General features: G+C 41.6%; 1 protein-coding gene across 7 annotated transcripts in view; it reads right to left on the minus strand.

The window, feature by feature from the left end:
* The window catches only part of TSPAN4 (tetraspanin 4), a 524393-nt gene that overhangs the window by 331633 nt on the left and 166262 nt on the right, over nt 1-26498 (minus strand). For all 7 annotated transcript variants that reach the window (XM_081880651.1, XM_081880645.1, XM_081880649.1 and 4 more), the window contains one exon: nt 276-348. The gene's annotated coding sequence lies outside the window, so the exon portion shown is untranslated. The remainder of the gene's footprint in view (nt 1-275; nt 349-26498) is intronic.

A 26498-nucleotide genomic window follows, 5' to 3' on the forward strand; every position in this document is an offset into this window, starting at 1 on the left:
TCCTGTTGTGACCCACCTTGGATCAGGTCATGACCCACTAGGGGTTAGAGGTTAGGCTCCCGACCCACCTATTGAAGACTAGAGGATTAGATGGTGGGCTTCAAGTTGGCACATAATGAAAAGACTGACCACATGGCTACTTCTGCCTATGCAAAGATCCCAAAATAACCCACAACATTCCTTTAAAAATTAGAATATATCCTCCCCACTCTTTAGGAAACTTTGTAATGACTGCTCAAGAATTAGCTTTGATCTAATCTTAAAAAATAAAGTACCTGATTTGTGGCTGCCCCAAGCTTGAACAGTTCCACAGCAGGAGCTCCTCAACGTCTGTGAGTTTCAAACACTCTGAAAAAGAAAAACGTGTCCAAATTAATTAATTGCCAATTAGAAGGTATATCTTACCAGGACCCAGCAACAAATCCGGGAGCACAAGTCCCCTACTGGCTAATGAGGAAGCGGTCAATGCCACCTGATTACGGTTGACACTCTTTCCCCTGTATGCAGGTAGCTATGAAAGTTTGTTTGAAAAAGGAGCAGAAAGCCAACAAACAATAGTAAATGGCAGGTCCAGAGAGCAAATCGACTGGCCTTGTTGAGTCCTGGGGAAAAAAATAATGTGGAATCAAGGAGTTCCACAGCAATTGGCATAGTCTGGCCAAGGTCCTGGGAGGAAGAATTAATGGCCTCCTTTTGCCCTTCCCCTCTGCTTGCAGAGGCTACCTCTCCGAAATTCAGATTATTACCAGGGGAGGCTCCTCCACTGTAGGCTGTGCCCACTCTGAAAAGATTAAAAAATGCAAAAAAAAAATGCAATTAAAGAGTCTTTGTTCATGCATCACCACACCAATCCATGTTTTTGTGTTGTGATCTCTCTCTCAGACTTCAGAAGCAAAGGGTACAGTCATTCCAATATCCTCAATAACTGAAGCTTTAGAACAGTCTTCAAAGGCAGCCCCAAAAACACACTAGAGCAGAGTTCCCCAAACTTGGGGGGGGGGGGCTATTGTCATAGTCACTGCCAAATGTCCATTTTATAGTGGGGTGGGACTGTCAAAAAAACTGGCAATGCCCCCAAACACAAAGGGGCATATTTTTCTTTAAAAGTTAAAAATGAGGAAGGTCAGTGGACCTTGGTAAGTGCCATGAGAGTTGAGGACACCACACAGGAAACCCTAGCATTACTTTAATCCAAATGGGAAGGTACTAGAACATATTTAATCCCCACCCTGCTAATGCTCAGAAGTTACACATCTGTGATTCAGCCATGGCATCCTTCAAACCAGGTTCTGGTTCTAAGGTTTGGCTCAATTTAAACCCTTTGCTTGATTTAGCTTAAAAGCACTGATGCTAAATCCAGAGGAAGCATTATTATCAATTTATGATGCAGTGGAAGGTTCACAGGCTATGAAGGACTTGCTCACAAATTTATTGACAGCTGAACGAATTATGATAGCTAGGAAGTGGAAGGGGCAAACAGAATATAAAATGGAAGAATGGTATAAAGAGGTGTGGGATATAAGCTATTAATGATAGATTAACATGTGCCATTAAGGTAAGATGGGGAATAAGCAGGGGAAATGATTTTGAGGAGATATGGAATGTTTGTAGAATTTGTACTGTTAAAACAGAAAGGGGTCAAACCATCGCAAGAGGTGTTGAAATTCTGGGAGGCTGGATAGTTACAATGGAATGGTCTAGTGGATGGGGTGCACATTTTTATTTATTATTATTACTTTGTCAAATAATAATAATAAAATAATGCATTGATGTATTTCCAAAATTGGATCGTTGGTAAATACACACTTGGAGTTAGCACTGCTTATTGAAATTATTTGGCTTACTTTTGAGTAGGCATGCACAGAATCATGCTTGAGATTTGCTTATCTACCCTCAATGCAACAATAATGCAAGACTTTTAATTCAAGTCATATTGCACTGTTTGAATTTTATTAGGATGTTTTTACTGTACAATTTTAAAGAGCAACTCTGGCAAAAAGCTGAATAGAAATGTTATAAATAAATAGGACACTGTTCTTAATTAGTCGAGGGGAAACTTTTTCTCCTGTCATCTTAACACTCGAACAGATTGCAGACTGGGCTAAATTCTGTGTCCTCTTCCAGAAATATCTATTTTCTCCATTTCTAATTGCAACCAGTCTGAAGGAAAAGCTTTCTAATTCAAAAGCTGGCAGATCATAGCGTGAACTTTCATCCTGATAAAATCACTTTACTATATCCTTGAATTTTTATTTTATTTTTGGGCTGTTCTTAAAACACAATCATAGCTTGCTCCATTTTTGTACTAGCTGTAGGTATCAACCACTCAACCACCATTTTCAATGTATACTTAGGTTACTGAAATAATGGTAAAGGGGATTATTCTTCTCATTCAGAACAGCAATATATGAATACTGTTGCTGTTGGGTGGAGGGCTTGGCTATTTGGTAATAAAGAAAATGTACTCTGCTTGCATTCAAAGGCATTTTTTTCCTTCTGAAGCTCTAGTAATGGTAATACAGCTAGTGATTTGGTAAACATGATCCTTGAAGTGGGGTGGGGATGGCTGTTATGCACTGAGCAGACAGGATGGTGTGTGTAAAAACATTCAAAGACATAAGAAAAATGAAGAGGTATGTGTTAGCCTAGTATGGGGGAACCTGTGGCCCTCTGGATATTGTTGACCCACAACTCCCATAATCCATGACCACTGGTCATGCTGGCTAAGGCTGGAGACCAATAGCAACTGGAGGGCCACAGCTCCCCCAGCCTTGCCTTAAGTGTTGCATGCTATTGTCACGTTGCGGACAACGCTAATAATATAGGATGCACGTAGTACAGCAAATATGCTTCCTTGTTATAGCCTTCCAATTCCAAAATCCCCCAGTTGCCACCAAATCCTACTGTTCCCATTTATGACCACAGCATTGAGATATAAAACTTTCACCCTACGTTAGGCTACCAAAATCAGGCACTGAGAACTCAACAACTTGGGACCAAAGTCCTTTAAGGATCGACAGATTCCTTATGCTCTACCTTGAACACCAAGATCTTCTGATGGGACACTTTTGGTGGTCTCCCATGCCCCTGCAATTCATTCAGCCTTCACCAGGGAAGTGTGGCAGGCCCTACCCTGTGCAACTCTTTGCCAGGAGAAGTCTGGCAGAAGTAATCCCTGATTTCTTTTAACCTTATTTTTCATACTTTACTCTTCATACAGGCATTTGGCACTTGAATATTTTTACCAACCAGTTTTACTGATAGGATATCAATGCTTTTAATGATGTAATTATTTTAGTATTGCATTTTCATGCTGTACACCACCTTGCTATTTTTCCATGGAAGTGTGGTTAATATATATTTAAATAAATATAACTACGTATATGCAAAGCCTGTATTGGAATGGGAAATGCTGATACGAAAGACAGACTAGGAATCTGCAGTCTTTGTTCGATTGTAGTATTTCAAATGAATGCAGAAAGCTATGCTGTGTGGAAGGAAGGAAGGAAGGAAGGAAGGAAGGAAGGAAGGAAGGAAGGAAGGGGCTAAGAAACAATTATCAGAGAAAAAGCAACTATTAAGCCACTGCAGACATTTCACAGTGGAGGAAGTAATTTTCATTCTTGCTCCCAAATTTCCAACATAGACGGAAAAACTTTTATAGCTTCACAGGGGAATACACAAATCTTAATTTTCCAATAAAATGTTAGCTTATGGCCAACAGCCCAAGGAGGTTCGGACAAGAGAGTAAGGTGGTGAATACGACTGGAGGAAAAGTGGAGGTGATCAATATTCTGCAACGTGGTCAATAAGCAAAACAAGAAACTCCTGCAGGTACATGGACATAATACTGCAAATAAGTGAGCAATATATGAGTATTGAATTAGTATCGATGAGAAAACAAAGCATTAGGCGATAGATTTCTATGTACCCTCAAGGTTCACACATTGCATCAAATTAGAACAAGCCAAAAAGCACACAGCACAAGTGTCTCCATGGAAGCATGTCAAAGCAAAAAGACCACCTTCCTAAGTATTCTCCCAATGGGGCAGTTTCTAGAGTTTGCATACTGATGTAAAACTTTGCTTTCCAAAAGCCTCCTGTACCGGGTGCTTAGATCTAGCTAAGCATTGAGGTCAGAGGCTTGGTGGGCAGCAATGGGGCAAATTCCCCCCACCCCACCCACAGCTTCACCATAATCATAAACTGTGAAGCTTGCACACCTCATAACATACTGAGAGAACACATGAGATCTGCACCAGCTACCTGATCCTAAATAAGATATAGGAAGCATGTCGATCTGCAAACCTGCTTGGGATTTGCTTGGGTTCCACAATACTATCAGCTTCAGTACTAGTTGTGTTGCAAACATTTGCCTAAGATCACAGCAGAGCAGATGAGACATCACATCTTACCACCACACACACATGAACATACCTAGCAGAGATGGAAATACATTTAAAACCAAAGTCTGAAAATTAGTCTAGCACAGTGGTTCTCAACTGGTGGTCCGCAGACACCAGGTTGTTCACATAACCCATCTATGGTATCTGTGGCAGCATTCATGTAACAAAAACTACCATAAAGATGTCAAAAGTTTCAAAAGTAGGGGATCCATGGCTTGGCTTTTGAAAAAGAGGGGGTCTGCAGTACTTAGCTAACTGGGAATCATTGGTCTAGCACACTGTATGTTACAACTGCTTAGAGAATTAGTACAGTGTGATTGAAGTCATCAATAATGGACTATTACAGTCCAGGCTAATCCTCAAAGACAAGATACTTAAAGGCTAATAGTCTGCCTGAAGCTAGACACACACACACACACACACACACACACACACACACACAGAGAGACTAGTTTAACTCTTTAAGAACAAGGGGACTCAGGCAAATATTCTGTTCTCTTCTGTTTACCCAGAATTCATTTAAAAAGCAATCTAAGCAGGCAGGTTTCAGTTGAAGAGTATTTTATTGGAAGGTATTTTTATTGAACGTATTTTATTGAAAGATATAACTTGCACGAAAGAGAATATTGCAGGAGTACTGTCTTTTCTACCATTAACAAAAGAGTTTTCATAGAACAAGACAAGTACAGGACAAGAGTCAGATCAAGAAATAATGGGCACTTAAGAATATTCTTAAATAAGGATGAGAACTGAAGAAACCCATTAAAGAGGTGAATGATATCAAAGCAAAACTGTATAAATAATCATAGATCATAGGGTTGAATCCTACCATGAGGGCCATCTATACAGGAATCTTTTGCCCAACGTCAGGGCTCAAACTCATGACCTTGGGATCAAGAGTCTCATGCTGGGCTCTTTTTCCACTGGCTCATTCTCTCCTATAACCGATGGCCACCACGTCCAGGGTTCTTCTTCCTGGCACACCTTGCCACTTGTCATTCCCTGAATCATACCAAGTGGCAGTGTGTGTGAAAGAGAGAACTTGCTGGTATTGGTCTAGGAACCCCTAGAACAAGGCACAAAGTATTCTGGCTCCTGTTTTCAAGCTTTGGTCTTTAGAATCTGAAAATTTTGATCAATGAAGTGTCAGAAACATGGGGGTGGGAGGCAGAAATGTGGTTTACTCTGCATTGTATATTGCATTTTTTAGACACTTGGTTGGTGGAAAAGTACAAACTTTTTTGTTTTCTTAAAAATATTAGGACAATATTGTTGTTAAATGGGCACGTCACCATTTTTACAACATAATGTCTAGTGATTCATTATGCAGTAAACATACATTCATTATGCTGTAAGTGTATTGAAAAACAAATAGAACAGCAAAGCCCTTTCTAACTTTACTTTGTATTTTATGGTTTCAACTGCTGTTCATATTTTTTTTTTTCCTGGAATGCTTTTTTAAAAAAATACTGTTGTGGCTAATTGTAATATATATGTTACTGCTTTACATTTTTTGTTTTAATACACTGCCTTGAGAAGGCTTTCATCTTTAAACACAGAAAATATCACAAATAAATAATAAAATACAAATTTGCACTGAGGGCATGCCACAATCTAACGTTAGGTTTTCCACAAATCTTGGAGACGCATTAATAAAGTTTGTTGACGTTAATGAACGGGCCCAGTTCAAACGAGCAATGTAAATAAATAACAGTAAGGTTTGTGTTTACATGCTTCCACCCACCCACCCACCACCCACCTCCAGCTTCAAAAGAGTTTGGAAGCTCTTCCTTCCAGTTTAGAGTAGCTGACGCTTGATGTCAGGGCCAGAGCTAGCCATTCTGGCACCTGAGGCAGACCTCAAAATGGCACCAGGGAAGAAGGGGTGAGGGAAGATCTACATCAGGAACAAGGTAGGGGGGAAAGATCTACATTGGGATCTGCTTCCCCTGTGGATCCTGCTGTCTGAGGGAGTCACCTCGCCTTGCCTCATGGGTTCTTGTGTCATCCATACCTAACAAACTGTGGTTACTCTCAACTGTGGTTTTTTTTAAAACAAACTAACTTAAAACTTTGAATTATGGGTCAGCTTGCTTAAACAAGTCATTGTTAACATTAACCATCATTTACGGTTTGAAAAGCATGCTAAACTGTGGCTAGTAAAAATCAGAAGCAAATATTTTTCATCTCACAGCTATGCTGGAGGAGAAATGTGGGGGGTAGTGCATTAGCTGAGGCTCGCTGAGACTTCTTCTTACTATGGTTTAGTATGATGCCTGAATGCTATTTTTATTCTATTTACAATAAAAACAGTACAGTCCTTTGCTTTGGATTCTGAAGTTCAGAGGCATAATAGAAAATTTAACACTTCTTAAATTTCCCCACTGAACGTTGTATTCACACTCCACAAAGAATTAAACTGCAGACTGTCCTCACTGCAGCAATTTCCAAAGTGGCATTAATTACATTCAGCTTAATGGAAGCCATAATGCAATTAGTACTGTAGCGATTGTTGTTCACCTGTATATCTTAGTAGGGATATTTTGATTTGTAACCTGATCAATTGCCCAATTTATTTGTTTTCTCAAAACCACATTACAAAACTATTAACAGTCTAAACGTTAAAACAGCTAGCCAAAACAGCAAAAGTTTTCGCCTTCAGATAGGTTTTTCAGATAGGCTTGGATTTAAGATGATTGTGGCACTTACATTAAACAAGTCTGATGAATTGATGAGAATTAAAAAAAAACCCTTCCCATATCTCAGTAGGATTTATTTATTAACACCACACAAGACATCTCAATAAAGAAAAGGGTCTTATTGTGGTAAACCACTGCAATACAATGAAATAACATCACGTTGAAGGTGAGGGGAACCTCCGGGCGATGACCTTCGACAATACAAGTTAGTAATCCTTTTTTCATTACTAGGCAAATTAAGAGAGATTGTAGTTAAGAACAGATTGGTTAAAGATGGATAAACATGACATGATAGGAAGTGTCAACAGGGATTTTTGCTAAAGGAAATCTACAGATCAGAAACAGATTGGAGGCCAGGAAGTGGATTGCAGAGGCTAAAGGCTTTTCTACAGTCGGTTTAAAGATTCCTCATGATGCTTTTCCCCCCACCAAGCTGCTGCTATTACAAACTTGTGTAGTTCGCTGTGTATAAGCAGTTGAGTTTGTGCTGTCCTTGTGCTGTCTTTGGACATTAGCACTAAACCACAGTTTAGCATTACATGTATGAGCCTGCTCCCAACTCCACTCTCCTCCTCCAATATGGCTACAGGAAAGAGAATAAAATTCAATGGAGTGCATCCCTGAATACTTGTCCTTTTCACATGGAAAGAAGCAATCTCTTTTGTGACCTGTTTTTGTGTGCTGTGACATCTCTTTTGAGTGATGTGTTTCAGGGGATGCACAAACATTAGCATGTTCTTTATAAAATAGGCATTTATGGAAGAAATGATACTCATACCATCGGGAACATGAAGAGCAAACTATCAACAGGGTCCTAAACTGTCCTTCCCTGATGGCTTAGTGAGGGAAATGAGACAGGATGGGAAGTTTATACTAAACTGTCCTCTCATCAATATAAGGAGACAGCAGCCCTAATCCCATTTACATGGAAGTAAGCCCAACAGAATGGAATGACACTTAATTTTGAGTAGACAGACTATATGGTTTTGTGATGGGTCATTACGCACTTCCTTGATTTAGTCTTTTGCAGCAAAACACAACATATTGTGGCACCTTAAAGACAAAGGGGGCTGCCCCACTGAAATTCATAAACTTTGAAAGGGAACAGACAATGAAGGTAAACGGATCTGTTGATGGATGAGCTATGCAAGTCTATTTTGTGTGGGTTTGTGGGTGTGTATCTGCATCAGTGATGATTAAAAGGAAAAAATGCTTTGGCAAAATAAACCAACTGCACTGGAACTGAAAATACTGTAAGAAAGTGTGAATTAATGCCAGAAAGGATTGAGGCATATGCATACATCCCTATTTTGCTGTCACCACTTCTTCATTCTTAAATCATCATCAATGTCAAGCTAACATGCTGTTTCCATCTCCTCAGCCCTGCTATTTTTCTTCAATAAAAAAGAAAACAAAACCACCCAAAATAGAGCTGGGTGTCTTTTGTTTTTGGTGTATTTGTGGAGTCACATCTATACCAGTAACTTTTGAACAGCTTAATTCTAGCAAATTTTTGCAAAAGCTGCCCACTCCCCCCAAAAGCATTTATCTACATCTCTTGACTATTTCCCTTTTATTTCATCCGATTTCTCCTTAAATTAGGCAGCAAAGATGGAGTGCAGGCCTGTCACACAACCTGTTGCATGCCAAGGTAAATGCAGGCCACCAAGCCAGTAGTGATTTAGTAGTTAAGAGTCTTGGTCTAGGACCTAGGAGACCAGGGTTCAAACCCACACTCTGCCATAAAGAACACTTGGGCTAGATAGACACTATCTGTCAGCGCAACCTACTTCACAGGGCTGCTGTGGGGATTAAGTTGTGGGTGGGACCATGTGCTCCACCTTGAGTTCCTTGGAAGAAAAAGGTGGGATATAAACAAACAAACAAACAAACAAACAAACAAACACTATCGCCTGCCAGGTGCTTGATAACGCTTCCCTCATTTTTGGTGGGAAGTACCTAGCAGTCTACTTTCAGCTTAGTGGGTAGAAGTTTTGTAGACTTGAATTAAACTTCCTTCATAAACCTCAGCTTTGCAGATTTAATTATGCTAAAAATCAACTCAATGGCAAAATTCCCAAGTCTAAGGACCCCAAAGCAGCAAGAAATGTCAGAGGCACCTCTGATTTTGATGCTTGGTATAGTCGCTTTGGCGACCCTTTGCTTCCATGTGCTGCAAGAAAGACGGATTCTCTCTGTGTATGACAGCAGCAGGAGAGTAAACAGGCAGAAAATGCAGAAACCCATGCAAAAAGCTTAGCAGGACATGGTGGAAAGAATATTATGATTAGCCAAATAAGCAGTTACCATGGCTCACTAGCTCAGCAATCGCTGGTTACGTTTAGTGCTGAAGTACTAAACCTACTCCTTATCTCTCTCTCTTTCTCTATCTGGAGTAGGTTTAGTACTTTAGCACTAAACATAACCAGCGATTGCTGGTATATACTGGTATATCCCCAGAGAGACTTTGCAATCATCCAAAGCAGTTAGGAAAAGATACATAAATTATGCTTCCTCTTTTTCCTTTTAAAAAGCGAAATGTGCCATGGCATCATTCTCTACAAATGAAATGGGTGTGTTCATAATTCAAAATGTGGCATACCAGTAATTCACATTCACACACACACACACACACACAGGCTCAAAACATCTGCCTCTTCGAAGACACAAACCAGAAGAATTTGATAACATGGTCTGCTGGAGTGTAGCACTAACAGCCTGCAGCTACATCTGACCTCCAGTTAATTGACTGACAAATCATTAAACGTCCGGGGCCAGGAAATTTCTTCTCTCATTTCCTATCACCTTCACCAGCACAACATCTAATGGTCCCACAGTTGCATTTTACAGGCTACTAAAAAAGGAAAGACACCACTTTGAAATTTATGAGGAGCCTGGGGAAGCTACTGAGTGCCACCTTTTCTTCTCTCGTTCTTCATGCCTCAGGCATAAATTTGGTTTGCTGCTTGTTCCTGCGCTTAAACAGTTGTGTCTTTCTAGCACTTAATATATTTGCCTCGCTTCCTACTTCAGAAATGTTCTTCAACACTCTTTTCTTCATCTCTGGCTGAGACAAAAATGTGAATTTGCGCAAAACCAGGGTGAAAATGGGTTGTTGTTGCTGCTGCTGCTGTTGTTGTTTGGAGAGGCAAGACTATTCTGCATATTGCTATGTGCTTTCCGCTTCCCAAAGAAATGAAAACTTACAAGAACTTCCTTACCTGGACTCTGATTCTTTTTGAAGATGGAGTGCCCTTAAGGCACTCTCTAATATTTGTGTTTGTTTACGAATCTTCAAATCAAACATAGATGACGGCACATAAGAAGATAAGAATATCCTACTGGATCAGATCAATGGCCTACCTAGTCCAGCATCCTGTTCTCACAGTGGCCAACCAGATGCCTGTGGAAACCAGGGAGCAGAACATGAGCACTCTCTCCTCCTGTGGTTTCCAGCAACTGGTATTGGGTAGCATTGCTGCCTCCAACTGTGGAGGTACAGCATATCCATCATGGCTAGTAGCTGTCGATAGCCCTTCCCTTCATTAATTTATCTAATAGCTAGGATGGTCCTATGTCCTACTTTGCAGAGAAAGGACAGTCCTCTGTTTGGAAGGGAGAATAGCAAATCCGAAGTTGCCCATCATTCGACCCACAATGCTGCCCATTGTGAAAGCACAAGGACAACTTAATGGCCCAGAAAAATAATCTGAGGCAATTTAATCCATTTACAAAATGTGATGGCGTGATTACCATTTGCAAACTTCTATACCAATAATGTTTGGCAGAAAAGAGTATTTACACAGTAAATAAGACATGTAATTTGATGTTTCAGTCCACAATATTAAAGCTCTGAAACATCAGAATAGTCCCTAGATAAGACAATCTTTAAATAACATTGAGAGTTTTTACAGGGCCTCAAATAAGTGTGATAATAAAATAATAATAATAACAGCAGTAAAAATAAAAAAATGACCATGTTAGATTATAGCATCGTATTGGACATGAGGGAAGATGGTTCTGAAACTACAACTACTGCAGAATAGAGAAGCTAGATTGTTAAGTAGAACAAGAAGGTGTAATATATAACAATTAAAAATGCTGGTCAACCATTAAAGCATTAGATGCTTGAGGCAAAACAGAAAGTGCTGTCCCACTCTACCGCTTCCACCATCGTGCCACCCACCTCCAGCAGATCTCACCGGAAATCAGCACCAGTGCCTGTACTGCTTCTCTGCCAGTGACAAAGGTGGTGGAGTGTGGGGGCCCTGTGTTGCCTTGGGCACTTCTGCAGCCAGAGGTGACTGTTTCACATAGCATCATGGGTGGTTCAGCCTTGATAATATGGATTGGCACCATTATACCTAAAGGATCACCTTTCCCCATATGAACTGGCCAGGACCCTGAAAATAGTCATTTGAGGTCTGTCAGGTGTGTGTGCAGGAGCCAGGCCCTGTGACCAATAGGACTTTGCAGGACTGGGGCCTTCCTAAGTTTGTTCTGAAGAGTCAAGGTGCGGCTACACAGGTGAGGCCGATTGGTAACTCACAGCACCTGGTGGCAAGAGCCGGGAAGGGATGTAAGGTCAGCATTTCCCTTCGGCTCTTTGCCACAGCAACACGCTTCCTGCCTTGCTGCGTTTGGCTTCTTGCTTCCTGATCCTTGAACCTCAGCTTCTTGACTCCTTGCTTCTTGATCCTCGGACCCTTGACTTCTTGCTTCTTGATATTCAGACCCCTGACTTCGTGACTCCCAGCTCTCTGACCCTCAGACTCTTGGCTTCCTGACTCCTGGCTTCTGGACCCCCGTTCCTGCTCTCATCCCGCCATCTTGCCCCCGGTCCTGACGTCCCCTGCCGGGACTTCGATCGCCCATGAACCGGACCATGACAAGGCCTTTCTCTGCATGCCACCTTCGAAGGAGGTTGAGAGCCTTTCTCTGTAGCAGCTCCCCATCTACGGAATTCTCTCCCCATGGAGACCCACATTTGGGCATCACCAAAGACTGTGTGTTTCTAATCTATGTTTTAAATAAGTTTGTGCATTTTTATTGTTGTATTTTATTCTCCTAGTAAATTGCTTCAGGACTTTTTGTTGTGGAAAGTAATAAATTCAATAAACTTAACCTGTGAGCTTCCTGACTGCAGAATGGACATCTCTTTACTTCTGGGGCTGCTTGGTGCAGATAGTCCAAGGACTGCTAGTGTGTAACAAACTATTAACAGATACACTCATCTGTCTGCACTCAACAGCAATAGATTATGAGTCAGAGATTCTGGGAGTAGCAAAATCCAGTGTTCCTGAACTAGAAGTCAAAACTTCATTTAGCTTTGAAGCTGAAGTAACAAGTAAGGGTAAGACAGGTTGTGAGGTTGCAGGGCAATCTCTAAATCGTAAATGACAACTAGTAAAAGTGGTTTTTTCTTTAACAACCTAGAAATCTGAGGGTCTTTGATCTGTTCTCTTGTACAACTGTAGTAGGTCTTAACTGACCAGAAGCTAGTTAAGAAAACCCCTTAAAAGCAGCTGTGAACTTCCCAAAAGAAACACGGCATAAAAATGCAGTGAACAGCTGCTTATGCAGTAATAGACTACAAAATCCATAAAGCATGAATGAAAATTCAGCCTTCAGGGCATGTTTCTCTTTTAAAAATATATAATGAGAACATGGTGAACATGGGGAGATTACAAGAAACTCAATGGATTTTGATTCATTCAGTAGCAGAAGTGAGAGGAAAAGAAATAGAGGGATCCATTTGTTTCAAATTTGGTGAAACTCAACTATTCCTATTGAATTGGAGGAGGATTTTAGGTCTACTTGAAAAGAAGTGGGATGAAGTTCACCCCATTTTGAGAACTGTATTTATACCCCTCAAATGCACAGAAATCTGTCCTGTTTTACAAGCTCTAAGACATCTACAGCCGTATCTGAAGGACAATAGTCCTCTCAAGAAGAGAAAATATCCAAATGAAGCCTCACTAAACAGGAGTGTGCAGACATGATGTGTGGAGGGATTAGGGACATCTTTAACATATGCAAGGATCCAACAGGAAGCTAAGTGTCTGGAAGGCATATAATCATTCAGTGGTACCTCAGGTTACAGATGCTTCAGGATACAGACCCTTCAGGTTACAGACTCCGCTAACCCAGAAATAGTACCTCGGGTTAAGAACTTTGCTTCAGGATGAGAACAGAAATCACGTGGCAGCAGCAGGAGGCCCCATTAGCTAAAGTGGTACCTCAGGTTAATAACAGTTTCAGGTTAAGAACGGACCTCCAGAATAAATTAAGTTCTTAACCGAAGGTATCACTGTATATACTAACCACCATCTCAATTCTCTGAGTGGTGGTCCTTATGTCGCCAAAATGGCACCACCTGCCCACAAGAGGGATGTTGTAACAGGCTCTAGGGAAGCTTAAGGTTAGCAGAAGTACAAAAAAATGTTTTTTAAAAAAACCAGCTTAATGTAAAACCCCCACCCCTCAAATAATGCAGTGTAATCAGAAGTGAGTGTGCTCATTGGCCGCAGAATGCTGACTGATAGCTGTGGGGAAGAGAAATGGGAAACAAGAGAGAGGGAGGAAGGGAATGGAGTTAATACATGGCTAAATTAACAGTTGCACTCCACGCACTGCAACGTTTTGTAGCAAGTTTTGCTTGTCAAGACCAATTTTCTAAAGTTTGCAGGTGTGTACACTAGTCCAATTTCAGAAGTATTAAAACAGAAACAACCATTAGGCCAACCATTTCTAGTATGCACACTGCATATTGATTTTCATTCTTTTGGAAGCTCTTCCACAATCCCTTGGCTATTAAAACTCTGGTCAGGGGAAGGACGACAACAGTGACAACAATAGAATGCTGGTACTAGAAGGCAAGGCAGCCATGTGTTGTTCAAATGGTGTGCTAAACACTGAAAAGCCCACCACTAGTGTCAACTCTAAATGCCACCTTCAGTTAGGTCAGGTTGAAAGCCTCTCCCAATTCCATCATTGAAACGACAATCCTAAGGATACTGTCCTGTGAATAAGCCCCACTGAGTGAACGTGCATGGGATTGTGCTGCGCAGCTGTGGAAATAAAGCAAAACACCACTGTAACTGAAACTGACATTTGTCTAATGTAGAAAAGAGGATGAACAACAACTCCCCCCTCCCTTAGGGAAAAGACTGTAAGTATAAACAAAGCTATTAGAAGGATAATCTGCACCAAACTGCCAAAACATGATTAATTATTGAAATTCCTATAAAAAAGGGAAACTTTAACAATAGACTCTCTGGAGGGTTGTGCTAAAAACACAGTTTTCTTCAAAACTGCTCTCTCCTCAGCCCACCCCAAGCTTCATTTTATGCAAGGTGATTGCTCTGCGGTTCCAAACAGGGTTGCCATTTTTTTGTAGTGTCTCTTCTCCTGTCCATTCAGTAGTGGCTGGCCACACAAAATGTAGCTGATAAGATCCTTTTCTACAATTTATCTCCATGTACTGAAGGTGGGGGGTGGGAAGAACATCACCTGCTAAATGTGTATATCTTGGGTGGCTGTGAAATGTAAAGTTGCCACATTCCAGGTCCTCAAATCCATTTATGCAAGTTGTTTTCTAATTATGTAAATCAAGCACATTAACTGTGCATTTCCTACCAATGTCCCCCCCCCCCATCTGCTCCTCACAAATACCACCAAAAGCTGGGAAAGGAGCAGTAGAACAGCTTGTGCCACTAAAGAGTGGAAGCTCCAAGTATAAGGGGAAGCCCTCATCACAATATTTAACTGTATGAAGAGCTAATGAGGAATTTATGAGGAAAGGGTAACCTGGCAGTTTGGTGGGGAAAAGAACATAATCGGAACCCTGCTGGATCAGGCCAAAGGCCCATCTAGTTTAACATCCTGCTTTCACAGCAGTCAACCAGTTGCCTACAGGAAGCCCGCAAGCTGGACCTGAGTGCATCACCAACTCTCCCCACTTGGGCTCCCCAGGAACCGCTATTCGAAGGCATATTGCCTCCTGAGAGTGGAGGCAGAACACAGCCATCATGGTGAGCAGACCTATCATATATGAATTGGTTTAATCTCCTTTTAAAGCCAACACTACGCCTCCTAGGAACACATTCCACAGATTAATTTTGTGGTATGTGAAGAAATACTTTCTTGTGCAGGTCCTTCAGCTTACAGTGTAAAGAGGATGCTTAAAGGTGCGCTGGGCTGTATGCCTAGAATTCAGCTCTCCAGGCTATATTATGTCAACCCCGGTTAAAAAAATGGGGCATTCTGTTAAAAAGAAATGAGAAGATGCAAACACAGTTCCCTTGGATGGGATATAAAACCGCTAATGAGCATATATATCACCTCGCATTCTGCTTATGAGGGGAAACAATGAAACTCTTTGAGGGAGAAATGCATGCATGGTTTTTGATAATAATGCAGATATAAACAGTGAAGAATGACTAATTACCAGGGAGCGAAATTATATGGCAGGGCTGGGATTCTGGGTTTAGCTTGGCACATTTTACTTTATGATATTCAGCAAGCTTGTAATCCTCCTCCCTTTCAGTTTTGCCAAATTGGGGGGCGGGGCGGGCTATTTATTATTTATTTATTTCATGAAATTTATACACTGCTTGATTGTAGAGGGGGCAGACCTCAAAGCAGTTTACAAAAAGATAAAATAATAAAAGAAAGAAAAAATTACAACCCTACACACACAAAATACTAGAACAGATTAAAATTACCTCAACTTTCTAAGCCTCTGGGTAGGCTTGTCTAAACAAGAATGTTTTCAGCAGGCACCAAAAATCTGCAGACAATGTTGCACCCTGACTTGGGAATTGAACATCAAATAGCAAGCACTGATACAACAAATTATGACCACAAGCTTGGGTTTCCAATTCCAAAAGGCCAAACTAGATGAACTATCCACACAATTAGCAATTATGTTAATTGTGTTTTTTAATTAATTTATTACTTATGGTTTTGTGGTGGCTTGCCAAGGGGAGGCCTGTGGAGGCATTCCTTGGATTCTGCTATCTGAGGCGGCTTCCTCAGTCTGCCTCATGCATGGGCCGACCCTGCCCTTGTGCCCATTTGTGAGAGAGTGTGACATTTATGCCTCAATCTGTTGTAAACAAAATCTGCCGTTAAGAGACTAATCTACATACACAGCAGTTGTGGTGCTTTTATTGGATTGTATCATGTATACTTGAAGTGGGAGAATCCCATGTTTATATGCTTGTCTATATTTATTTTAAAACTAAACTTACCTCCCTGCACACAGGGGAGAAAGCACCTAATGGAGATATGTACAGGCATGCTTTAGTTTGGGCTTTTGCGGCGGGGGGCGGGGGGGGCGGGGAGCATTCAAACAGGCAATCCTTGCTGTAGTCTGAAGTGACACGGTGGATCACGGGGTGCAGGGTGGGGGATATTAGCTGGTTCTCTACACCTTACCTGGTTAATTCATCCTGATGGATCAAGAACGGTCTGTTCACCTAAATCTTTGAACAGGCCATTATAGCACCTTGCACAATGCACAACAGCATCACATACAGAAGCAAAGCCCCAACCATTACAATAAAACTGTCACACTTATCTACCGTTAACATGCAAAACACCTGAACTTCTGCCAGAAACTCTGCTTTGATCCCACTGCATTTTCTGGTTTATTTTAATTACTGACAATAATCCTGTCTATGCGAAAGAGGCGGGCAAGTAGAGGGCGGAGGAGGGAACCACTACAGTCTGAAGAACTTTCCTTGAAATTGATCATAACAGTAGTAAAATGTGAGGCTACAGATAAGATTCAAAATGTGAGAGCAAGGAAGATTGCTGGTAACAGCAGTATCAGCAGCACAGCACCAAAACAAAAGCATCAAAAGCAATCATTTCCAAACAGAAGTCCATCCAAATGGCTTTTAGTTGCCAGAATTCACGTCCTCTTCTCAAGAGCAACACAGGGGTGAGAATTCAACATCTGAATTGTATATTCCAAATGTAATTTTTGCAGTTCCCCCCCTATAATGCAGCATTAAAAATGTTTTGAATACAAATCTATTGTACCAATAATATTTTTTCCTGTTCTAACAGTCTACTGCACAAAGAATGCAAAGGGGGGAGGGTGATACTGAAGGCTCAAAGTCCTCACAGTTAGATTCCCCCCCCCCAGTCTGTCTTTCTAATCCCTTGAACTGACATATTTCTTTGCCGTAAATCCCATTATTATTTTATCCCACTGACCATAACCTGTACCCAGCAAACATCCTTCAAATCAATGAGAATAAGGAAACAGGACAACACCACACTGATGCTCTCTTGAAGCTGAAATGTCAGTCTCTTCTTGTCTTAACTTACGTCAGCTTTTTAAGTAACTGCAAAGGCTACACTGCAGAGAATATGTAAACCAAATCTAGGCATTACAGAAAAATTACCTATGAGAATTTGTGCAGGCAAAGATCAATAGCTTGAAGACAGGAGGTTTCCCACACATCTCATCGAACGGATTACAATGCCGGTATGACAGTGCCGTGAATTACTTCAATCCTCACTTAAGACAGGAAAAAGAGGATGCAACTCCGTTACTAAGCACAAAATCATGAATCCTAAAGAAATAAAACACAAGATGTAGCAACGTATATTCTCAGAAATCAGCTAGCACTGGTCCATGAGACTTCTTGGGGTAAACTAGACAAAAACTAGGGGTAAACTAGACAGAAAAAAATACACATCACTTGGGAAGACAGGCTAATGTCAGTGTAATGGAAGAAGCAAAGATCCCCAGTGTCAAAGCAATGATTCTTCAGCATCAACTTTGTTGGACTGGTCATGTTGTTCGGATGCCTGATTATCATCTTCCAAAGCAATTACTCTATTCACAACTTAAGAATGGAAAGCGAAATGCCAGTGGACAACCAAAGACACTCTCAAGGCAAATCTTAAAAAATGCAGTATATGCACAGATAACGGGGAAACACTGGCCTGTGGGTGCTCCAATTGGAGAATAGCCTCTACCAAGGCGTCATGGACTTTGAAGAAGCACAAACTCAGGACGAAAGGGAGAAAAGAGCTAAGAGGAAGGCACGTTTGTGATCAACTCCCACCTGGAAACCTATGTCCCCACTGTGGAAGGACGTGTGGCTGCAGAATTGGCCTCCACAGTCACCTAACGGACAATCTTACTTGGCTACGAGTGATCGCCAAAGAAGTAGAAACTGGACATAATGTTAAACATGTCACTGAATTCCATGCTTGGGATCCCTTCCTTGCAGCAGCTGAGGATGGGGGAGAACAAGACAAAATTTTCCAGTTCCCACCTGCCTCATCCCACCCCTGAAGGAGAGGACACCTGGAGAAGGACCTCTGAAGATAATGTCAACTTTCAGGCAGGTACTTAGGGTTCAAAGAGAGGAGAATCACGAACTGTCCCCACAGGTCATTTGATAGTCTATTGTTATATACAGCAGTTGTGGAGTGGCTTATGCAAACTTTGAAGACCAAATATATGCAGCCACTGACAATACAGCTCAGGAATGCAACAGCAACCATTACAAAGAAGGGCTGGAAGCTACAATACAAATACTTCCTCACTCAGCAATGACAACTCAGGCCTGGTCTGCACACATGCAATAGGAAGAGGTGGAAGAATGGAGTGCACCACTTCGGACTGCAGGGACAAGAATCACAGTTTGGGATGCTTCCATACATTCAAAAATGATAACCCTTCTGCAAGCAGGAAACTAGCACAGCAGTGAGCAGTCTGGACATTCCCTGATGAACTAGTTTTCTAACTGAAGGGAGCTTCTTTTTTGTATTATAGGAGGAGCATCCAACAGTGAGGTTCCTCACCTGCAGCCTTAGAGTTTAGTCAAACCAATAAAGCGAGATGAGCGCCGCAACCCCAGAGTCGGCCATGACTGGGCCTAATGGTTAGGGGTCCCTTTACCTTTACCACCAAATTCTGCTACATGTATATCAGTCTTAATTCATTTTGACCTGGACCCAAAATGAATTATTCTCAACACATTTCTGCCACAAATAAAGATGTCTTTAAAAAATAGTGCACAGCAGTATATTAATGATAATTGTTGCATTTTGTTCAATGGTCTCCTTTGCCTTTACCTGACACATTCTTCCCTTAACCAGTAATACTGATGATTTAGCTGCTGTTGGTCAGGAAATTCTTCTGGCAAGTATCTATTTTAAAAAGAAGTTTGGCACATTTTGGTAGGATTCCCACTTCAGCCCAACAAGTAACTTAACCAACATAATGATACAATATCTGAAGGCATCTGATACACAAAAACACACAACAAAGTGCAGATGGTCTGATTCTGTCAGTTCAGTGAGCAGTGCATCCTGTTCCGAATGCCACTAAGGGTGTAACCCTAAAGGTGGCCAAACACCGGCTAAGAGCTTGTTGAACGTACCATAACTATTACTCTGCCAGGAGACAGGGAGGCCTGGCCATGGGGTGACATTTACACTGCTAAAGACCCTGTTATGCCCATGTAAAGGAGTGCAGGGCTTTTTTTAGGGGGGGGGGTGTCAGGGCAGCCAAGGATCCTAAGTCAGAGCTCTGCCATGGAATTCCTCACCACCACCATAGGACTGCTCTGTCCCAACCCCAGCTGCAGTGCAGTTACTTCCTTGCGCCAACTCCAAACGCCAACAGCAGCCTGATGCAAAAGATTACAGTAAGTCTGCTTTCAGCTGACACAGGCTCTCCCTATGGACCACTGTGGATGGCCCAGTCCCAGTGCCAAAATAAATCTGCACTAGCCCTCAGCTCACCAGGTGTTTGGTAGACTGTGGTGACTGCAATTTACCTAGGGAGGAAGACGCATACAGAGGACTCTGCCCACATGCCTTTCTTCCATTGCAATTGCACGCCCTTTGGACAGGCAGAGGGGAGTGTGATTGCCAGCACCAAATGGGAGGGAGAGGGAAGGCAGGCAGTAGCCTCTCTGCCCATCTTGCACCTCCTTGCTGCCAAGCTGACTAGAACTGGGAAGAGCTGAGGAGTGTGCCTGGGCATATCTGGCCTATGGATGTGTGCGCCAATGCATGCAAGTGTTGGCCGAACTACTACCGCCACAGAATAAAGCACTCAGGGCCATAAATGTTGCCCATCCAAGTCTTGTCTCCAGGCCAATAAAGGTTTCTCCTGCTTGACTTCTTCTATCAGCCTTCTCTTAAAAACACAGGAGCAGGGCCAATAAAAAAGTGGCAACCCCCTGTGTCAATAGCATGCATGATTTGACTAAGTTGGCTTTGAGGACAAATTCAGAGCTTATGAAGAGGAACTATTGGAACAGTCCAAGGTCTCAGCTGAGTGAAGGAGGCTAAATTATTTATTTACATCGATTCTAAGGCCTTGCTGCCTAATGGATAGCATAATAATCTCAATGCACAAGAAGAGAAACAGAGACAGCCCAAGAATTACAGGCCCATTACTCTGTTGGACATCTCATCTGAATCTATAGTTGTTATTTGTTAACTAAATTGGAATACTGGGTTGACACCAATCAAATAATTGCAAAACAGACTGGCTTCCAGAATGGAGAATTACCAGAGATTGGTGCTTTATTTTAGCCCAGTTAATAGCTAAATACACTACAGCTTCCACAGAGACTGTACAATGCACAAAAAAATACACTGGCTTTGTTAATTTTACATCAGCTTACAACCTTATGGATAGATAGTGCTTCTGAGGCAAGTTACCGGTACTCAAGACAGTACACTCTTAAGGATATTTACTTGTAAGTAACCCCACTTTACTCAATAAGGCTCTCAAAATAAGTAAGTTTAGAATAGAGTCGCTAAGTGTGTTTAAGTGTAAGAATTGCAGTCCACCCTTGATAAAAGGTCTACTGTTTATAATACGGACTTAATATTTCAAAACAAAATTGGGAAGCACAGCTGGGCACATGGCAAATTAAATTTTATTTTACATATTTTAATTATTTGTATTCTGCTTCTCAATCTTAGCCTCCAAACAACAACTGGAAATAAGATTAAATCAATAAAATAATAAAACTAAAATAAAACTAAAAATACTGGGGCAAGGACAGTCAAAGGGACATAAACAATAACAAGTGCCTGCTTAGTTCAGTTGGTTAGAGCAGGGGTCAGCAAACTTTTTCAGCAGGGGGCCGATCCACTGTCCCTCAGACCTTGTGGGGGGCTGGACTATATTTTTTTGGGGGAAATGAATGAATTCCTTTGCCCCACAAATAAGCCAGAGATGCATTTTAAATAAAAGCACACATTCTACTCATGTAAAAACACGCTGATTCCATCAGTGGGCCAGATTTAGAAGGCGATTGGGCCGGATCCAGCCCCCGGGCCTTAGTTTGCCTACCCATGGGTTAGAGCATGGTGCTGTTAACACCAAGGTTGCAGGTTCAATCCCCCTATGGGACAGCTGCATCTTTCTGCATTGCAGGGGGTTGGACTAGATGATCCTCAGGGTCCCTTCCAACTCTACGATTCTATGATTCTAAGGTGTTGAGTACAGCTAGCTGTTGATTCTCTTCAACATCTGTCAGTGATCAAAGAACCTTCTACTGTAGTCCTCAAGTTTCCCATTCCCCAGCTCAGCAGTGTAAAGTGCTGTTTTACGTGATAATGTTAAGGCAGTTTCAGTTATCGAAGAAGGCATGCAAAGCCTATTTAAGAAGTTTGAGGCTTATTGCTCTCAAGAGCGTATTTGTATTAATTACTCCAAACTAAAGTAGTGATTTTTGGTAGGCACTTGAGAGCACATAAATGGACAATTAATGGTCATCAAATAGGACAAAAGAAGGTTTTCAAGTACACTGGAGTCCATTTTAGTCAAGCTTCCTTCTTCAAATCCATTTCCTTCCTACTAAATGAGTAGCAGTGAAGTCCTTACGGTCTGTATTCCATTTTCTCTGGCAAGAGGAAATCTGTTCCACATATACTCTGGATCATCCAAAAATACTGGCAAAGCATGTCAAATTTCTGTCCACTAATATGCCCATTCCCATAGCCAATATGCAGTAATAGATTTATCCAGTTACCCTATGCCCTATTTTAAGCCAGTAGCAGGCGTATCTATTCCCCCACCCCAGCCTTACCTTTAGATCTGGTCAAAAAATGGGCAGAACCAGGATATCATCAGTAATTAGAAGCATTAGCTAAGCATCCCAAGGGATAACCCAATAATTCCAGCTTAGCGTCTTCAATAAGCATCTTGGATGTGCCAAGAGCTCACCTTGCCACATACTGTGCTCCACAAAAAGGCCCACCCTCTGAAAACGTAAGAGGGAGGGAATCCATTTTCACAAGCCAGCATACAGAACCAAGACTTCAAAACAGGACTGTGAGATGGGATGATTTATCACAAGAAGGAGCCTATATAGCTGCTGGAGTTTGTACTCTTACATGTACTTTCTACATTATGTATGATATTTCAAGTCAAGCCATGAATGATGGATGCAGAGAACCGCATTACAATGAATCCCCTTCTCTGCTCCTTATTCTCTCTTTACTATGCACCAAATAAACCTACTATCACAATACTTTCGGTTGTCATTTTCGTATTAAACACAGAAGGACAAGTATGCACACTCACACAGGTCAGTATCCTTTGTTATTAGGTCAAACAAGTCAAGGGTCTGAAGAGTCAATTTAGCCAAGTATGGAAGAACATTGTGGAGGATCTGAGGGGAAGAATCGCCTTGGGGATTGAGGAAGGAATTTCTTGAAACCAATAGGATCTGCTCGTAAATCTCCAGGGAACCTCTTCATTGTCCAATCTCTGAAGCTCTGGAAAGGAAGCTGGAGAATTACCTATCACATATGCATTCTGCAACAATAGTGGCTTCTATATTGGTAAAAAGCCTCTTTAGAGATAGTAATAGGCCAACTAATTTAAAAATTCCACCTGTCTCCTTTGCAATTAAGAGCAGCAGAGGAAAACAGGGAAGGTAAAAACATACTAACAACTGCACCAGTATCCCTGGATAGAGGCTGACATCTGAACTACTGAAATAAATAAAAGCTATTACATTGCTTGAATGTGACTGATCAGGCTCTGTAACTCTTCCTGACATTCAATTAACCAAGTGTTTTAAAGAGCTATTGCCACTTTAAATAGTCTGCAACTCTTCAGGTAACACAACTATATTAATGCTTTCTATGAAGCATGCAGCACCAAAAAAATAAAATCTTATGTTGAAACCCAAACCTGCTACTCCATCAATGGATTTCTCATAGCAGTATCTCTCAATCAAACTCAGCAGAGCTAGTTTGTAAGAGAAGAAAAATATTTTTTATTTATTTAACCATTAGACCATAGCCTTGCATCCAGTGTGTTCTGGGTGCAGAGAGCTCATCTAAGTGAACTAAGTAACCAGGGGGTTAGCTTGCTTACCTCCTGGGTAGTTTGGTTACCTTTTTATTTAGACTTGCATTTTTTTAAAAAAATAAAAGCTTAGAGTCAGGGCCCCCTGCTGGCTGCAGACATGGTACATTTCAATTAAATTCCCAAGTGAGTTTAGACAGTTTTCTCTCATTCTTTTCCTTCAGCCGTAGCACAACCTTTGCAGACAGAGTGTGTTCTCTGTGGGACAAAGCAGTAGAAAAGAGATGAGGGTTCCATGCACCCTCTTTATCTAATACACTCCCACATTCACATGCCCTATCCCATTAGCTTGCAAGTGAGATACCCCTCCTTTTGTATTGGAACTGGCAGGCTAGATCTGACTTCTTTCAGAAAAGCATAAAAACACTTCAATCAGTCCCCTCCCCCCTTCTTAAAAATGTAAACAACGTAACTAGGGCTGATGGAAACACTTTGTCTTGAATAAACAGAGTATTAAACATTTAAGGCAAGGATTTGCAACAAGCCGTTTTCTCTTGTGGCCCAATTCGCATGCTACTTTCATGTGTCTATCACCGCACTACCTATACGTGTGCAGAACTAATGAAATGTCTTAAGATATGGAGCATGTGGATGCATAAGTAAGCTCCTATGGCCTTTCTGCACACTACCGAATAACTACAGAAAACTGATTTCTAGAACTGCCAGGCCTCATTTCTTTCATTTATTTTCTGCTTTGAAAACACTGACATTTTCCCCGCTTCAAGCAAGGGAAGGGGAATAACAACAACAACAAAATTAGAGTCAGGGTGGGGGACTTCATAGCAACAGGTAGTATTTCAGTGGAGTGAAAACAGGTTTCTAGTGTCTTTAGGGCTGTACAAGAATTAATTCCCGCTTCAAAACAGTAAGAAATACATCCATATTGTCTGCATTCACCAAAGTCTGCTTAGATGTTTGCATGATGAGATGGCAGAATCCTTGTCATATTCTGTGATTGGTTGCTATTAAACTGGGCACTTGTGGGTTCCTCTCACAGAAAAACTTGAAACCAAGGGAGATAGAAACTTTGTCATTACTGGAATCAGGACAACACTCTTACTATTCCTCTTTTCTTATTACTATTTCCCCCCCTCCTGAAATGGCACCCTTGTCTTTTAACAGATTGTAAACCTTTTTACTTCACAATCCCACCACCAACAAATGGTACCCAACTAAGTTTTACTCAGAGTACACCCACTCTGGAATTAATGGACCCAACTTCATCATGTTCGAATGGGTCTAGTCTAAGACTTTTCTCAGCATGCTAAATTCTGCAAGGGCCAAGCCTGACCTGGAAGCTTTCTAAGAAGAGGTAACTAAGTTGTGGCCCTTCATGTGTTTTTGGGCCAGGTTGGGTATTGGCCGATGGCCCCAAGCACTCAATGGGGACAAATGTAAAGTTTTACTTTTAGACAGGAAGAGCCAGCTGCATAAGATGCATAACATGGGGGACACCTGGCTTGCCAGTAGTACATGTGAAAAGGTTCTAGGGGTCTTAGTGGACCCCAAGCTTCACATGAGACAACAGAGTGATGCAGCAACAAAAAAAGCCAAGGCTATTCTAGGCTGCATCCACAGAAATACAGTGGTGCCCCGCAAGACGAACGCCTCGCAAGACGGAAAACCCGCTAGACGAAAGGGTTTTCCGTTTTGGAGGCGCTTCACTAAACGAATTTCTCTATGGGGCTGCTTCGCAAGACGAAAAAATCTTGCGAGTTCCCGCGGTTTTTTTTCGCTCCCCCCCCATCCTAAGCCGCTAAGCCGCTTATCAGCTGTTCCGCTGATAAGCCGCTTAACAGCTGATCGCTAAAAGCCGCTAGACCGCTAATAGCGCTAATCCGCTAAGTTGTCAATGGGCTTGCTTCGCAAGACGAAAAAACCGCTAGACGAAGAGAATCGTGGAACGGATTCTTTTCGTCTTGCGAGGCACCACTGTATAGTGTCCAAATCAAGGGAAGTAATAGCTCTGCTGTATTCTGCCTTGGTCAGACCACACCTGGAGTACTGTGTCCAGTTTTGAACACCACAATTTAAGAAGGATACTGACAAAAAGGAATGTGTGCAGAGGAGGGTGGCCAAGATGATAAAGTGTGGTTGCTTTAGCTGAAATTCCTGCTTTGCAGAGGGTTGGACTAGATGATCCAGAGTCTCTTTCAACTCTACAATTCTATAATTCCATGAAATATGTAGCATCACATTTATAGATCTATACGTAAAGCATTGCATTTGGGGTGAATTAAGACGGTGGACAGCTTCACTTCCTTTCAAAAGTGGCGTCACTGACACCCACTGCTAAAATGCCATCCCAGAGGCTTATGGCAAAGACAGTGAATGGTGTTGGAAGCAGAATAAAAAATGCTGCATAGTCATGGTGGTGGCCAGGTGTTGGCAGCAGTGTGCTAAGTGCCTTCTGGGGTCCCAGTAAGCACAGTCAATAGGAATAATGGGAACTGTTGCCTGTAACATCTGGAGGGCCAAAGGTTAGCCAGCCTTGTTTTATTTTTATTTTTAAATATTTTTTATTAACAGGCCAATCACATCACATTATTCAAATCACATTAGTTCCAAATTATACAGCCAAATTTTAAATTTTGTTAAGGGTACCCATACATCAAGCTCGGCACGAGTCCAAAATTCCGGATAGCTCCAGACATCACATATTTTACTGCTTTAAATTAGACAGTTCTATCCAGTTCGATCCAGATAGTCCTTTATTACTTTCTTTCTCATCTTGTTGTTATCATATATTCCTTTCTTTGCGATCTCTGATGGTTCTCACGAGCAGACTGGAAACTGGCGTCTCTGTGTGGGTTTTGTACTCTTCAAAAACGATCTCTCTCAGGGACAGCCTCTGTTCAACGCTTCCATAAACAAAGTTAACCTTTGGTCTGTCCTTTATTTTTCCTCAGGCTAGCCAGATATATCAAACAAATCAGGGGGCTCTGTCAGGTCAAACTTACATTCCAACACTCCTTCTCTTTCGAACGATCCTGATTCTCCTCCCCCCTGTCCTTCTTT

This window comes from Podarcis erhardii (assembly GCF_964252035.2).
Source record: "Podarcis erhardii genome assembly, chromosome: 1".
Classification (NCBI taxonomy): Eukaryota; Metazoa; Chordata; class Lepidosauria; order Squamata; family Lacertidae; genus Podarcis; species Podarcis erhardii.